Consider the following 14,876-nt stretch of genomic DNA (forward strand, 5'->3'; position numbering starts at 1 on the left):
TGAGTATTACTTGGCAATCAAAAAGAATGAAATCTTGCCATTTGCAACAAGGTGGATGGAACTATAGGGCATTATGCTAAATGAAATTAGTCAGAGAATAACAAATATCATATAACTTCACTCATATGTGGAATTTAAAATACAAAACAGATGAACAAAAGGGAAGGGAAGCAAAAAGAATATAAACACAGGGTGGGGGACAAAACATAAGAGACTCTAAAATACAGAGAACAAACTGAGGGTTGCTGGTGAGGTTGTGGGTGGGGGGTGCACTAAATAGGGAAGGGGAATTAAGGAAAACACTTGGGATGAGCAATGGGTGTTTTATGTAGGGGATGAATCACTGGATTCTACTTCTGAAATCATTATTGCACTATATTCTAACTAACCTGGATGTAAATTAAAAATAAATAACATAAAATAGAAACAAAAATAGCTGTTATCCTTGAGTGTATACGAACAGAGAGGAAGGATGAGGTAGCATGCTGGGTGTTGGAAATACTCACTTTGATGCAAGTGATTATTTACCTGTGTGTATACATGTATAGAAAAGCAAGCGTTCACTGTTTGATAATATAGCAGATTTGATTAGCAGGTGATATAGCAGAATGGACATGTATTGATTTCTAACTATGCATATGTTATTTCATTCAATTCTCCCAATCATTTTTTGAAGGATATATTATTTCTCCTCCACAGATGATGAGTTGGCTATTTAAAGAGGTTAAATAATATAGCTAAGTCACTCAACAAATTAGTGTAGTTAGCATTCAAGTCCAGATCTCTGGGATTCCTAGATCCATAGTCTTAAAAAAATGAAAAAGAAATAACAACAACAACAACCATTCTACCTTATCCATACATCTTTTTAAGGCACATTAATGATGTGTTTATGAACAGCCTAATCTTTATAGTTCCAAATGTACTTGAGAAGGGCTTAAGTGAGGCCTCTGACATATGGTAATTTGTAAACTTACTGAGACATGAATGTAAATCTCCAATCATTTAGTTATTAAATAAATATTTAGTTATTAAATAAATATTTACAATTCATTGTAAATCTTCAATTTTCCAGGCACTGTTTTAGGTCCCAAAAAATTTATGCTACACATATAACAGGCTAACAATAATAGTATTTAAGAATTTGTTGAAGTAGTCCTAGTAAATATCAAATTATCTATGAAAAGTATTTTTTCTTCCTTGTCTTTTACTATGAAATTATAGATGTGTTAAGAAAGAAAAAAATAAAGTCTCATTAGATTGTCTTTAAATAAACTTATTAAAATGTAAGCCATCACCGATATCATACTGGATGCTGTAATTCTGCTGTAGGACCCAAATCTTCTGGTATGTTCTATTTTCCTTTTTTTGTACCTTACCAGCTGTAAGAACTTACCTTTTCTATACCTTCCTTCAAATAAAAAACTTCTATCATATGTAAATAACCCCAACTCCTTTCCTAAGACCTTGAAACTCTGTTTCTTTTTGATGAAATAGCTATTAAAATGATCATACCTTATCAATTGGTGCCTTCATTTAGCTTGAAAAAATACACTGAAAATGTGTTTCTCAGTATTGCAATTCAAAATTTTACGTAAGTAAGCTGAGATTGAAGGACATGTAGATGAAGAAACTATGATGAAAATCCAAAACAGCTCTTTTTGGAGACAAATAGTGTTATTTTACAAGGTGATAAAATCATTATTTTTTCCATGTCTAAAAAAACACTCTATTTGAAAGCAATAAATAAAAATAAAAATAAAAATATACTATTTATGAAAATTAATCCAGATGTTTCAGATATAAATTTGAAATATAATAAAAAATCCTATAGTTTTGTTATTATTAAATCAGTAAAATTGTGAAATCCTTAAAAAAAATTTTTTAACTAAATTTTAAGAATAAATTTAGATAACTTATTCTGATATCTTACCATAGCTGCATCTTGACTCCATTTCTTTTTTTTTTAATTTTTTTTAATGTTTATTTTTGAGAGAGAAAGAGAGCATGAGCAGGGGAGGGGCAGAGAGAGAGGGAGACACAGAATCCAAAGCAATCTCCAGGCTCTAGCTGTCAGCACAGAGTCCAATGCAGGGTTCAAACTCATGAGCCCTGAGATCATGACCTGAGCTGAAGTCGTACGCTTAACCCACTGAACCACCCAGGTGCCCGTATTAACCCCATTTCTACTACAGGAACTGACATCCTTATATTTTAACAGTCTTCAGAATACATAATTTTATGGTAAATGCTTATAACCCCGGAAATGGATGGGCATCAGAAAAAAATATTTTCAAAGGTTTGATGATTTAAATCATCAGAGGTTTAACTACTCAAGTAGCCATAATGAAAAATATTACTAATTAACTCAGCATTACTATACTTATTTTACATTTTAATATTATTTTAATTATGTAATACCTATGCAATAGGTACCATAATATAATAGGCTCATAATACTATATAACAGACATACAAACCCTGTACTCTTTTTCTATAGTTTTTCTTAGACTTAAATTAAGTTTGGGCTTCAAACTACCTTCTAGGTTCTCATAACTCCTAACAAAGCTACCTCATGTTTTGTCCAAGATAAGACATTACGCATATAATTACTAACAATGTGTCTTATAATCCATCCAAACAAGATTATTTGCTATTCCCTAATATTGCATGGTATTGTGATAGAAGCATGGCCTTTGGAGTTAAAACATCCAACTCAAATCCAACTTCATCTTATTCCTGCTCTGTTACCTTGGCCAAGTTATTGAGCCACTCCATTTTTTTCCCCTTATTCCAAAAAAAAAAAAAAGGGGGGGGCACGAAAAAAATATCTTTCACATTTTCGTGTAGCAGGATTAAAATTTAATACATACAACTCAGATTCATAAAGAAAATGCAACTTCTTTATTTTTGCAACTTCTTTATTTTTGTCTACCAATAATATAATAATTCTCTGAAACCTGAACCTATTGTAATGTGGAAAATAACTGTAATTGCTAAAGATTTCTTTAGGATTAAACTCAGACTTCTATCCCCCTTCTCAGGTCCTTTTCACAGTAGCTTCCAGGAATATAGAGGGAGAGATGTGGCTTAAGAAACCTTATGTTAAAGGATTGATTCAGGATGGCTCCCTTGATCTCTAGGATCATGGTTCTCATCCACTGGCTGGCATCCAAGACTGATACAGCTCAGAATCTGACAATGAGCTGGTAGAGACTTTGGTGGTGCAATCTGGCTGATTAAACCTCATCTCCAACCTTCCTAGTATTTTCAATCCCCCTGAGAACTCAGTATGATTCATATGGATATGGATCCCTGGAGAGTAAAATTTAGAAGAGCTGCTTTGTCCCTGCTTTGATTATTTCCTCTGGAAATTTACCTGTAAGCATCTTGGTCACTTCTCATTTGGTCTATGGCATTCAAGAACCCAGGGCAGCACAGTGTACAGGGTCATCTGCAAGGAGTTTTCTTTCCAGAGGTCCCAATGTGGACCATTGGCAAAAATCCCGTCCCACCCTTATTCAGTGGTATTTTATTTACTAAAATACCTTTGCCTTCCCCCAACTCTTGTTCTCTTCCTTCTTCCAGACACCCAATGAGTCAGCATTGAAAGATTGTTTTCTTTCCTCCATATCAGATGTTCCTTTCTCTAGAGCAGGAAGTCTTACAGTTTGGTTATTCTAGGAGAAAGAGCACCTCCACTACCTTATGGAAAAAACTCAATGATTTAAGTCCTTCTTAGTTCTTGAGATGTTCACTAAATGATAAATAAATTTGGAAATTCCTGTTTTCAAAAACACTTACTTGACTACAAAATCTTTTTTTTTTTTTTTTCACATTTAGAAGTCAAAACTGGCCTCATTTCTCCACTTTTCATTCCGTGTTAAATCTCACTACTACTCCAGGCATCTGAAACCCTGGGACTAGCCAGAGCTAAAAGCATGTGTTTAAAAAGACAAAAGAAATGAGCAATAAGAATTTCCCAAATTATCACCTTATTTCTATCCATAAATGTTCTGCTAGTTAAAATAGATTTCCCTCTATTGGTGCATTTTTATATTACCAACTCCTTTAAGGGTCCTTCTCAAATATTAGTTCTTTCATGATCCTTATAAGTAGAGGTAATCTCAGTTATAACCAATATTTCTTGTATTTTGCTTTTATGGTGTTTGTCACTATCTCTCTTCATGTAACAGTTATATCTACCTTTTTCTCACTTGCTAGATCCTATGCTCCTTGTAAACGTGGACTATATATTGGATATAGTCTGACATAATAGGGAGACATGTCTAGCTCTTTTATGAGATCAGACAAGTGACTTAAATTCTCTAATAATAATAATATCTACCTTATAGCCTTGTATAATTATTATTAAAAATATCAATACTATATGTGAAAAATCCCTGTATAGTATCAATTAGCAATTTACTCTCAAAAGATAATAATAAAGTCAATAATTAGAATACAGCACAGTTTTAAGAATAGTCTAGTCCACAGAGTAGACACTCCACTTCTATTCTATTAATATCCAGGAATGACTTTAATCTTTGAAACAAAGCTTCTAAAATTGAGAATGCAAATATAATGAAGTACGGTGAATGATGAAATTAATATTATTATTTATATTAAAAACAATTTAAATAATCCAGTGAACTGCAATCAAAATACTATGTACTTTTGTATAGGACCTCATAAAGTATGCAGTTTATTCCTTCTTTCAACAGTGGAATTTTTATTATGAGAGTAGTGACAAAAATAGAACCTTATCCTATATAATATTTTTCATAGAGATTTCTTTATACAAAATATTGTCTTGCTTGTTGCTTTTTGCATTATAGTTAGGACAAGTTAGTTAGATTGGAAAATCTAAAATTCAGAGGTTGGGACATTTCCCCAAGGTCAATTACTGACTAGTTAGTAATGTGAATGGGTTAAGAGTCAGCGCCTCTCCATTTCTTGCTTCAATTCTTCCTTTATCAATCAGAAGCAATAAACTTGTGAAGCTGATATTTTGCTAATGAGAATGCCATTCAGTTTTAGAATATTTTAAAGAATGTTTTTCTATTTATGTCACTTATTAGTAATAATGAGAGTAGCAACAGTGTTTGTTTATTATGTGGGATTTGTGAGAAATAAATTTCCTGCTGTTCTAGGAATCTGGATGTACGCCTGCACCATCAATAACTGCTGATCAACCGTTTCTTTTGCTACCTTCATAGAAGAGATGAAGTTCCTGTCATCTGAGGACAGACCTTGGCATCAGGAATGCCAAAAGTCCCATCCCACCCCTATTCAGTGGTATCTTCTCCTGCCCAAAGATATACCTCTGCAACATAACTTAAGGCTAATAGTCACATCCTGTTCTGAAAAAGAGGAAACACTTGAAATACCATTCAGAGGTGATTAAATACCTGGCTGAATAAGGGAAAAAGTGTTTTCTCTTTCTCTGTTTTCCCCCTTCCTTCCTTCCTGTCCTTTTTCCCTCCTTCCCCCCTTCCTTCCTACCTTCCTTCCTTCTCTTTTTCTCTTCACAAAAATTACAGAATTGTAAGCAAACAACAGGTATTATAATAACAGGATCAGAACAACCACAAGCCTTTAAAATGAGATCTTTCAATTATTTTGCATTAAAATTTTTTCAGCTTACCAAGATTTTCTCTCTGTATCTCTTTTCTTCTTTTTTTCCCCCACAAACTAAGCGTTGAAAACATAAAAGATTTGAAAAACAATACCTACACATATAATGCTTTAAAACATGATAAAATTGTGCTCACTTAGGCTTAAAGACTGCCTTCGAGACAAATTCTTTCTGCAAACACATCAGTTAGAATTCGACCCAACAAAAGTAAATTCTGTTCCTTTATGTACCATTTGGGAGCAGTCTCTCACTAAAGAGGGTGCTTGATATATTCTGCTTGTATTGTAAAATTCTAGCTCCCTTCACATAAAGTTTCCAAGGGAAAAATACCTTGCTCTAAAATGTAGTAGTAACTACTGCAGATCAACCAGAGATTTGTGCATTACAGTTGACCCTTGAACAATATAGGGAGAGAATAGAGGCACCAAAATCCTGCACAGTAAAAAATCCATGTATAACTTTGGACTCCCCAAAAAACTTAACTACTAATAGCCTACATTAACCAGAAGCCTTACCAATAGCATGAAAGTCAACACATATTTTGTATACGAATTATATACTGTATTCTTAAAGTAAACCATAGAAAAGAAAATGTTATTGAAAAAATCATAAGGAAGAGAAAATACATTTGCAGTCTTGTATTTATCAGAAAAAATCTGGTTGTAAGTTGTGAGAAGTAAGTGAGATGATTCATTTTCAGAAATACCAAATAAAAGTTGTGCTATCTAGTTAAGAATAGGTTTACAACCTATTGGAAATATGTACAAAGCCTGTCCCCCCAACAATGGAGTCCCAAACCCTTAGACACTTCACTTCCTGGTTCTTCCCCTCTCCATTTCACGGGCTTATTTTTCATGGGTTTTGCAATGAGCATTCACCAAAGAACTGAAGTCTCTGCGTCACCTCAAGGAATGTACATTTGTTCCAATCAGACTACTTTTTTGCTTTACATGGGCATAGGCAACTTCTGAGTAAAGTGTAATCTCTGTAGTATTCAGCCAATGAGAAATCAGTCAAGGAGGTTGCACACTAGAAGGTAAGTTGCCTGCTGGAACCAGCCTACCTGTGCCTGTCCATCAGACACCCTGTCTTGCAAGAAGGTTGATTAAAGCTTGACTTCACTGTGCTCTGAGTCTCCACCATCCCTCCTTTCATTCGGTCAGTGGGCTCATTTCTCACAAAGTGGACCCATGCAGTTCAAGAGCCAGCTATAGTCAGAAAAGTGATAAAAACAGGCAGAAATCATTTTTCAATCCATTTTTTCTCATCATTTAAAATAAAGCTTTCATCCTTATCAGGGAAATACAAATCAAAACCACACTCAGATATCACCTCACGCCAGTCAGAGTGGCCAAAATGAACAAATCAGGAGACTATAGATGCTGGAGAGGATGTGGAGAAACGGGAACCCTCTTGCACTATTGGTGGGAATGCAAATTGGTGCAGCCGTTCTGGAAAGCAGTGTGGAGGTTCCTCAGAAAATTAAAAATAGACCTACCCTATGACCCAGCAATAGCACTGCTAGGAATTTATCCAAGGGATACAGGAGTGCTGATGCATAGGGGCACTTGTACCCCAATGTTTATAGCAGCATTCTCAACAATAGCCAAATTATGGAAAGAGCCTAAATGTCCATCAACTGATGAATGGATAAAGAAATTGTGGTTTATATACACAATGGAGTAATATGTGGCAATGAGAAAGAATGAAATATGGCCCTTTGTAGCAACATGGACGGAACTGGACAGTGTGATGTTAAATGAAATAAGCCATACAGAGAAAGAGAGATACCATATGTTTTCACTCTTATGTGGATCCTAAGAAACTTAACAGAAACCCATGGGGGAAGGGAAGGAAAAAAAAAAAAAAAAAGAGGTTAGAGTGGGAGAGAGCCAAAACATAAGAGACTGTTAAAAACAGAACAAACTGAGGGTTGATGGGGGGTGGGAGGGAGGGGAGGGTGGGTGATGGGTATTGAGGAGAGCACCTTTTGGGATGAGCACTGGGTGTTGTATGGAAACCAATTTGACAATAAATTTCATATATTAAAAAATAAATAAATAAAAAATAAAAAATAAAAAAAAATAAAATAAAGCTTTCATGACATTGAGTAGATTTGTTCTAGGTCAGAGCAGCTTCTTAAAGGGCGCTACTTTTCTGCCTTCCCCAAAGAAAAACCACTGATGGGTTCAAAAATAAGAATTACTGGGGATGCAGGGGTGGTTCAGTGGGTTAAGCCTCTGACTCTTGACTTTGGCTCAGGTCACGGTCTCACAGTTTGTGAGATGGAGTCCCACATCTGCTTCTGCACTGATAGCATGGAGCCTGCTTGGGATTCTCTCTCTCCTTCTCTCTCAGCTCCTCCCCAAATCAACATTAAAAAAATAAGAATAACTGGTCTTAGCTCCAATACACACTTAATTCACAAAAGAAAACTCACTTTCGAGAAACAAAATGTTATCTACAATTATCCAGAACAAGGGTTCACATGACATTCTATGGCCATAGATTCTTCAATAAACTTTTCATTATCATGAGAATCTGTGCATTCAGTGAATACTGATTTACCATCTAGTGTGCCAGGGCACAACACTGATCCCTTATCACACCAATTACACACATACACATCCCTACACATACACAAAAACTCCTCTGAGGATCTATTTTATCATACCCTGTATAAGTTATTTATAGGCACTATAATGATGTATAGCAAAATAACAGAAAACTCAGTGGCTTAAAACTATTTCTTATTGCTCATGAATCTTGAGGTCAATTGGGTAATTTTGAGATATTCACTGAGTTCAAGAAGTGAGAAAAATGAACTTTTTGATTTCCCAGTGCATATAAAAGTTATGTTTATACTATATTGTAGTCTATTAAGTATGCAGTAGCATATCTCTAAAAAATGTACATTGGGTTTTTTTTTTAATTTTTTAATGTTTATTTATTTTTAAGAGAGAGAGGAGAACATGAGAGGGGGAGAGGTAGAGAGAGGGAGACACAGAATTTAAAGCAGGCTCCAGGCTCTGAGCTGTCAGTACAGAACCCGACATAGGGCTCAAACTCATAAACTGAGAGATTATGACCTAGCCAAAGTCAGAAGCTTAACTGACTAAGCCACCCAGGCGCCCCTGTACATTGTTTTTTTTTTTAACAATTTTTTTAGCAACCAAATATCTTAATTAAAAGGTATTTGGTTGGTAAAAAATTTCTAACCATCATCTGAGCTTTCAGCGGGTAGAAATAATTTTGCTTGTGGAGGGTTTTGCCTCAATGATGGCGGCTGCTGACATCAGGGTGGTGGTTCCTGAAGGTTGAGATGGCTGTGACAACTTCTCAAAATAAAACAATAATGAAGTTTGATGCATCAGTTGACTCTTCCTTTCATGAAAGATTTCTCTGTAGCACATGATGCTGCTAATAGTATTTTACCCAAAGTAGAACTTCATTAAAACCTGGAGTCAATTCTTTCAAACCCTGCTGCTGCTTTATCAACTGAGTTACAGAATATCCTAAATCCTTTGTGGTCATTTCAATAGGTTTCCATCTCAAGAAATCACATTATTTGCTCATCCAGAAGAAGCAACTTCTCATCTGTTAAAGTTTTAATATGAGATTGCAGTAGTTCAATTTATATCTTCAAGCTCCACTTCTAATTCTAGTTCTCTTGTTATTTCCACCATATCTGAAGTTACTTCTTCTACTGAAAAACTGAACCCCTAAAGTCCTCCATGAGCGTTGGACTCAACTTCTTCCAAATTCCTGTTAATATTGATATTTTGACCTGTTCTTAATAGCATCTAATATAGTGAATCCTTTCCAGAAGATTTTCAATTTACTTTCACAAGATTCATCAGGGAAATCGCTACATATGGCAGCTATAAGTTATGAAATGTATTTCTTAAAAACATAACTTGAAAGTTGAAATGACTCCTTGATCCATGGGCTGCAGAATGGATGTTGCATTATCAGACATAAAAACAATAATTTCATTGTACATCTCCATCAGAGATCTTGGGTGACCAGGTGCATTGTCAGTGAACAGTCTTATTTTTAAAGGAATCTTTTTTTCTGAGCTAGTGGGTCTCAAAATATTTGGTAAACAATGTTGCATACGTGTGTTGTCTTGTAAGCTTTGTTTTCCCATTTCTAGGGCACAGAGGAGATTTAGCATAATTCTTAAGGGCCTTAGAATTTTCAGAATGGCCAATGAGCATTGACTTCAACTTAAAGTCACCAGCTGCATTAGCCCCTAACAAGAGAGTCAGTCTGTCCTTTGAAACTTTGAAGCCAAGTATTGACTTCTTTTCTCTAGCTATGGAAGTTCCAGATGACATCTTCTTCCAATAGAAGGTTGTTTCATCCACAATTGAAAATCTGTTATTTAACATAGCCACCTTCATTAGATCTTCTGGATTGCTGTTGGTTTACAACCCTCTCAGGAGCTTCCCAGGGGTAATCTGGAACTGGCCCCCATACTCAGGAGGCAAGGAGAGACCAAAGAAAGAGGGAGCCACTCTAGATTGGTGGGGGTGTGAGAAGTTTTAAAAAGCAAACGGAACTTACATATGAGGCTTGTCTTGGTCAGCAGCAAAATGAATGGATCCCTGCACCTGCCTGCCAAATCTTAAAAGTTTACAAAAAGGCCTTAGCCGGGTTCAGTCATGTATTCTGTGCACCTGTTCTCAACACCACATCATTATCTAAAGGTTATATCCTTAGAGCAGCCTCTGGGAGCTAAAAAGGCAAGAAGAACTCACATTCCAAGGACAGGGGAAGGGATAAGAAGCCTCCAAGGGCCAGAGTCCAACTCACAGGTCAATGGATGGTCATGTCTTTTTGATGATGTTCCTCAACAGTAACTTGCTGCATCTCCTGTATCAGCACTTGCTGCTCACTTTGCACTTTTATGTGAGGGAGATGGCTTCTTCCCCTAAATCTTATGGAGCAGCCTCCGCTAGCTTCCAACTTTTCTTTTGCAGTTTCTTCACCTCTCTCAGCCTTCACAAAATTAAAGGGAGTTAGAGCCCTCCTCTGGATTAGGTTTTTGGCTTAAGGGAATGTTGTGGCTAGTTGGATCCTCTATCCTGATCACACTTTCTCCACATCAGCAATAAGGCTGATTCACTTTCTTATCATTTGTGTGTTCACTGGAGTAGCACTTTTCATTTCCTTTAAGAACTTTTCTTTTGCATTCACAGCTTGGCTGTTTGGCACAAGAAGTCTAGCTTTAGGCCTGTCTTGGCCTTCCAGATGCCTTTCTCATTAAGCTTAATCATTTCTAGCTTTTGATTTCGAGTGGAAGACATGTGACTCTTCCTTTCACTTGAACACTCAGAGGCCACTGTAAGGCTATTAGCTGCCCTAATTTCAAGATTGTTGTAATAACTCAGAAAATAGGGAGCCTAAGGAGAAGAAAAGAGATGGGGGAATGGCTTATTGGTAGAGCAGTCAGAACACATGCAACATTTATTGATTAAGTTTTCCATCTTATGTGGCTGCAGTTTGAGGTCATCCAAAACAATTACAATAGAAATATCAAGGGGTTGCCTGGATGGCTCAGTCAGTTAAGCGTCCAACTTGGGCTCAGGTCATGATCTCATAGTTCATGGGTTCAAGCCCCACATTGTGTTCTGTGCTGACAGCTCAGAGCCTGGAGCCTCCTTCAGATTCTGTGTCTCCCTCTCTCTCTGCCCCTCCGCTGCTCATGTTCTCTCTCTCTTTCTCAAAAATAAATAAACATTAAAAAAAATTAAAGACATATCAAAGATCACTGATCACAGGTCACTACAACAAAATAATAATACTGACAAAGTTTTAAATATTTTGAGAATCACAAAAATGTGACACAGAGAGCAAATGCTGTTGGAAACATTGTGTAGGTTTGTCACAAATTTGTACAAATGCACTATGTAGGAAGCATAATAAAGCAAAGCAATAAAACAAGGTATGCCTGCTGTTGAACTTGATCGGGCTCACTCACATCTGGGGGTTAGCTGATGAAGACTGGTCTGGCCCAAGAAGGATGGTGGGTGGTGTAGCTCAAATCCATATATCTCATCTTCCAGAGAGAGCTGGGGGGTTTGAGAGCAGATAAGCAAGTCTCAATATGCAAGTGCTTTTTATGCTTTTTTATGTCCAATTGCCTACAAAGAAGGCCACAATGATTCCTCCTCTCCTTTTACACACTCTTTTTTGCAGTGTGTCTGTTTACCCACCTCTTGAATCTGGGGTGGTCTTGTGACTTGTTTTGACTGTTGGAATGTGTCAATGTGACATTGCTCAACTTCTGACTTGAGGCTTGAAGAGACGTCCAGCTTCTCCTATATTTTCTTAGAAAGTCTTGTTACCACATAAGGAAACTGTACAGCCTGCTTGAGGATGATAAAACTACATAGAGCAGAGATCAGTCACCTAGCTGATAACTCCAATGAAAACCAGCCCCTAAATCAAGCCACCCCAGGAAAGACCAGCAGAAAATCACCCTGCAGAACTAAGCCCAAATTGCTGACTGATGGAACTAAAATAAAATGATTTTTGCCTTAAGTCACTATGTTTGGGGGTGGTTTCTTATACAGCAATAGATAACTGAGATACTCTACATGCATCATATTTGGAAATAATACACCATCTGTCAAATCAAATCATGTAGTTATTTCCAGAGTCAAGAAGTGGGGCAGAATGTTGTACCCACAATGAGAAGAATGAAAATTAAAACCATCAATGCAAATGACCTACTATGTACACATTAAATATGAGAGAACTAATGATAAGAAGCTCAAATGATTCATACAACAGCACTCATTTAGTAACAAAAAGTGTTAATCCTAGCTCCTTCAAGTATAAAGCCTAAAATCCTTTTCCTTTACCACTGAAGCCAATCTACAATAGGGGAAATATAGGAGTTCAGCGAGGAGGCTAGGGATTCCAACTTCTGTTAAGACCCATGCTCAAATTTTCCCTTTGCATTTTGTCTTTTCCATAGCTGAAATTAAATTTTCACCAGAAGGCTCAGGGCATTCAAAAGCCAACACCAAATATGAACTAAAGTGGGTAATCTCTAAGGACCTTTATAGAAACAGCATTTTTTACCAAGCATCAGACTGCCCTTGCTATTAATGGGACCCCAACAAAGTGCTGTATTTCTGCTGAATGGACTCTGACCTTACTCCAAATGTCTGACTTCCCACAGCATGTACTTCAATTCTTCTAAATAAAGTTCTGTTCAGAAATTCTACTTCTGGTAATTGGTCTATTTCTTTATTGTCCTCTTTGCTTTCTTTAGTCTCAGAGACGGGACATTTTTTTTTCCTGGTTCAAATAACGATGACCAAAGCCCTATTGCCATTTTCAGATCTTCTTAGAGTTGCTTGCCTAGACTTCTAAGAATTATCCAAAACTTCTGCCCATCATCTCATTCTTCACACTGGATATGATGCCCTGATATTTCAGTGTTAAATCCTACTGCTAGCTGTTTTCTTGCATTTCTATCCTGCTAACTCTTAAGACAAAAAATATCTTATTTATCTTTATGTTTGTATACATTATGTTTACTACAGTGCTTTGCAGTATCTTCAATTTAGCCAGCATTTCATTAAAGTGTGTTGAATAAGTGACACAAGTAAATATTAAATGAATACAACTTGTTATATAGAAAAGCAGTTTCATATTGTTGCTTATTAGAGGAGAAAGAAAGGCCATTACCTCTTCTCTGATACTATTTTTACACTAATACGTTAGTAAGGAAATTACCACTATGACTCTAATTTAATAATACAAAAACAGCTTCTATTACTTTCTGATGTGTCTATAGTTATCTATGGATTGTCTAAAGCTACTGGGTACCATGGTGACCTGTATTTATATGGAGGCTAAGTGGAGAAATGGAAATCTGATTCAGTGGTATCAGAAAAATGAAATTGGGTAAAAAGGAGCACATACTATACTGTAGCACACTCATTTTTCTCTGAGTCACTTTCAGAAGAAAGTACAGTTCTTTCTGTACTTTGGTGGACATAAAACTGGTGGGGAAAAAAAACAACAGAAAGACAGCTGTCTGGAGTCCTTCAATAAAAAGAAACTACAGTAATTTTGATTCTCTCTCCTTTCTACCATTTTCTATATTCCATTTGTAGCAAAAACTATACCCGGTGACCATTGTAGAATAGGTCTGTAATGGTTAATTTTATGGGTCAACTTCACTGGGCCATGAGGTGCCTAGGTATTTGGTTAAACTTTATTGCTGAGTGTGTCTGTGAGAGTGCTTCTGAATGAGATTAACACTTGAGTCTGTAGATTGAGGAAACCAGATTGCTCTGATCAGGGTGGATGGGCCTCGTTCAATCCAGGCCTGAATAGAATAAAAGGATGAGTAAGATTTTTTTTTCCTCTCTGCCTGACTGACTTTGAGGTGGGACATAGGTCTTCTGCATTTGGACTTGAACTTGACTGGAATTTACACCACCAGCTCTCCTGGTTTTCAGGCCTTCAGACTCAGAACTATACCACTGGCTCTCTTGGATCTGGACTTTTCAGCCTCCCTAATTGTGTGAACCAATTTCATATAATGAATATTGGTTCAACTTCTCTAGAAAACCCTGACTAGTACAAAGTCCTTCCTCCCAGTAACGCAAGAACCACTGAACAAGCCAAACATCCAGTGATCGCAGATCCCAGAAAGATTAAAAGTAATAGCCCTTTATTATTTTGAAGCATCTGCCTTTTGAAAACACATAAACTATTCAGCAAATGTATATAAAAAAAAGTTTTTACCACAAAAGACCATGGAAAGGTGAATTCCATATTTTCCTATGTCCATCAGCAAGGCTTGAACAAGTAATGAAAATGAATAATACATATCCTTAAAGGTCTGATGTTTGTCACAGTGCAAAGCAAGGCATATATATAATGCTCACTCAGCATTAATAAAGAAAGGATGCCATAATTCCCCACACTATGTCAGAGCAAGCTTTTGTTTTTATATCATATCTGCTATCAGAACATGGAATGAAGACTAGAAAAGATGGAGAATTAGCACCCTCCTTCCTCCATTCTCTTCCTTTGCCACTCAAGACACACTTGACAGTATTTTATGTAATTTGTGTGTGTGTGAGTGTGTATGTGTACTTTTAGTTTTAAAAAAACCATTAAAGAAATACATCAAGAGGGGAAACTTAGTCAAAGCAATATAATAAAATACAAGAGTGCTGGGGCGCCTGGGTGGCGCAGTCGGTTG

General features: G+C 36.4%; 1 long non-coding RNA gene across 2 annotated transcripts in view; it reads left to right on the forward strand.

The window, feature by feature from the left end:
- LOC121035149 (uncharacterized) overlaps positions 1-12,878 on the forward strand; it is a 30,412-nt gene extending 17,534 nt beyond the window's left edge. The window contains exons 3-4 of one of the 2 annotated variants that reach the window (XR_005792773.1): positions 5,154-5,399; positions 12,627-12,878. This is a non-coding gene — a long non-coding RNA (uncharacterized LOC121035149). Of the gene's footprint in view, positions 1-5,153; positions 5,653-12,626 lie in introns of those variants that run through there. The other variant, XR_005792772.1, reaches the window with a different exon arrangement.
- Positions 12,879-14,876: the final 1,998 nt, after the last annotated feature.

Source organism: Herpailurus yagouaroundi, unplaced genomic scaffold (assembly GCF_014898765.1).
Source record: "Herpailurus yagouaroundi ecotype Mexico unplaced genomic scaffold, PumYag 28, whole genome shotgun sequence".
Classification (NCBI taxonomy): domain Eukaryota; kingdom Metazoa; phylum Chordata; class Mammalia; order Carnivora; family Felidae; genus Herpailurus; species Herpailurus yagouaroundi.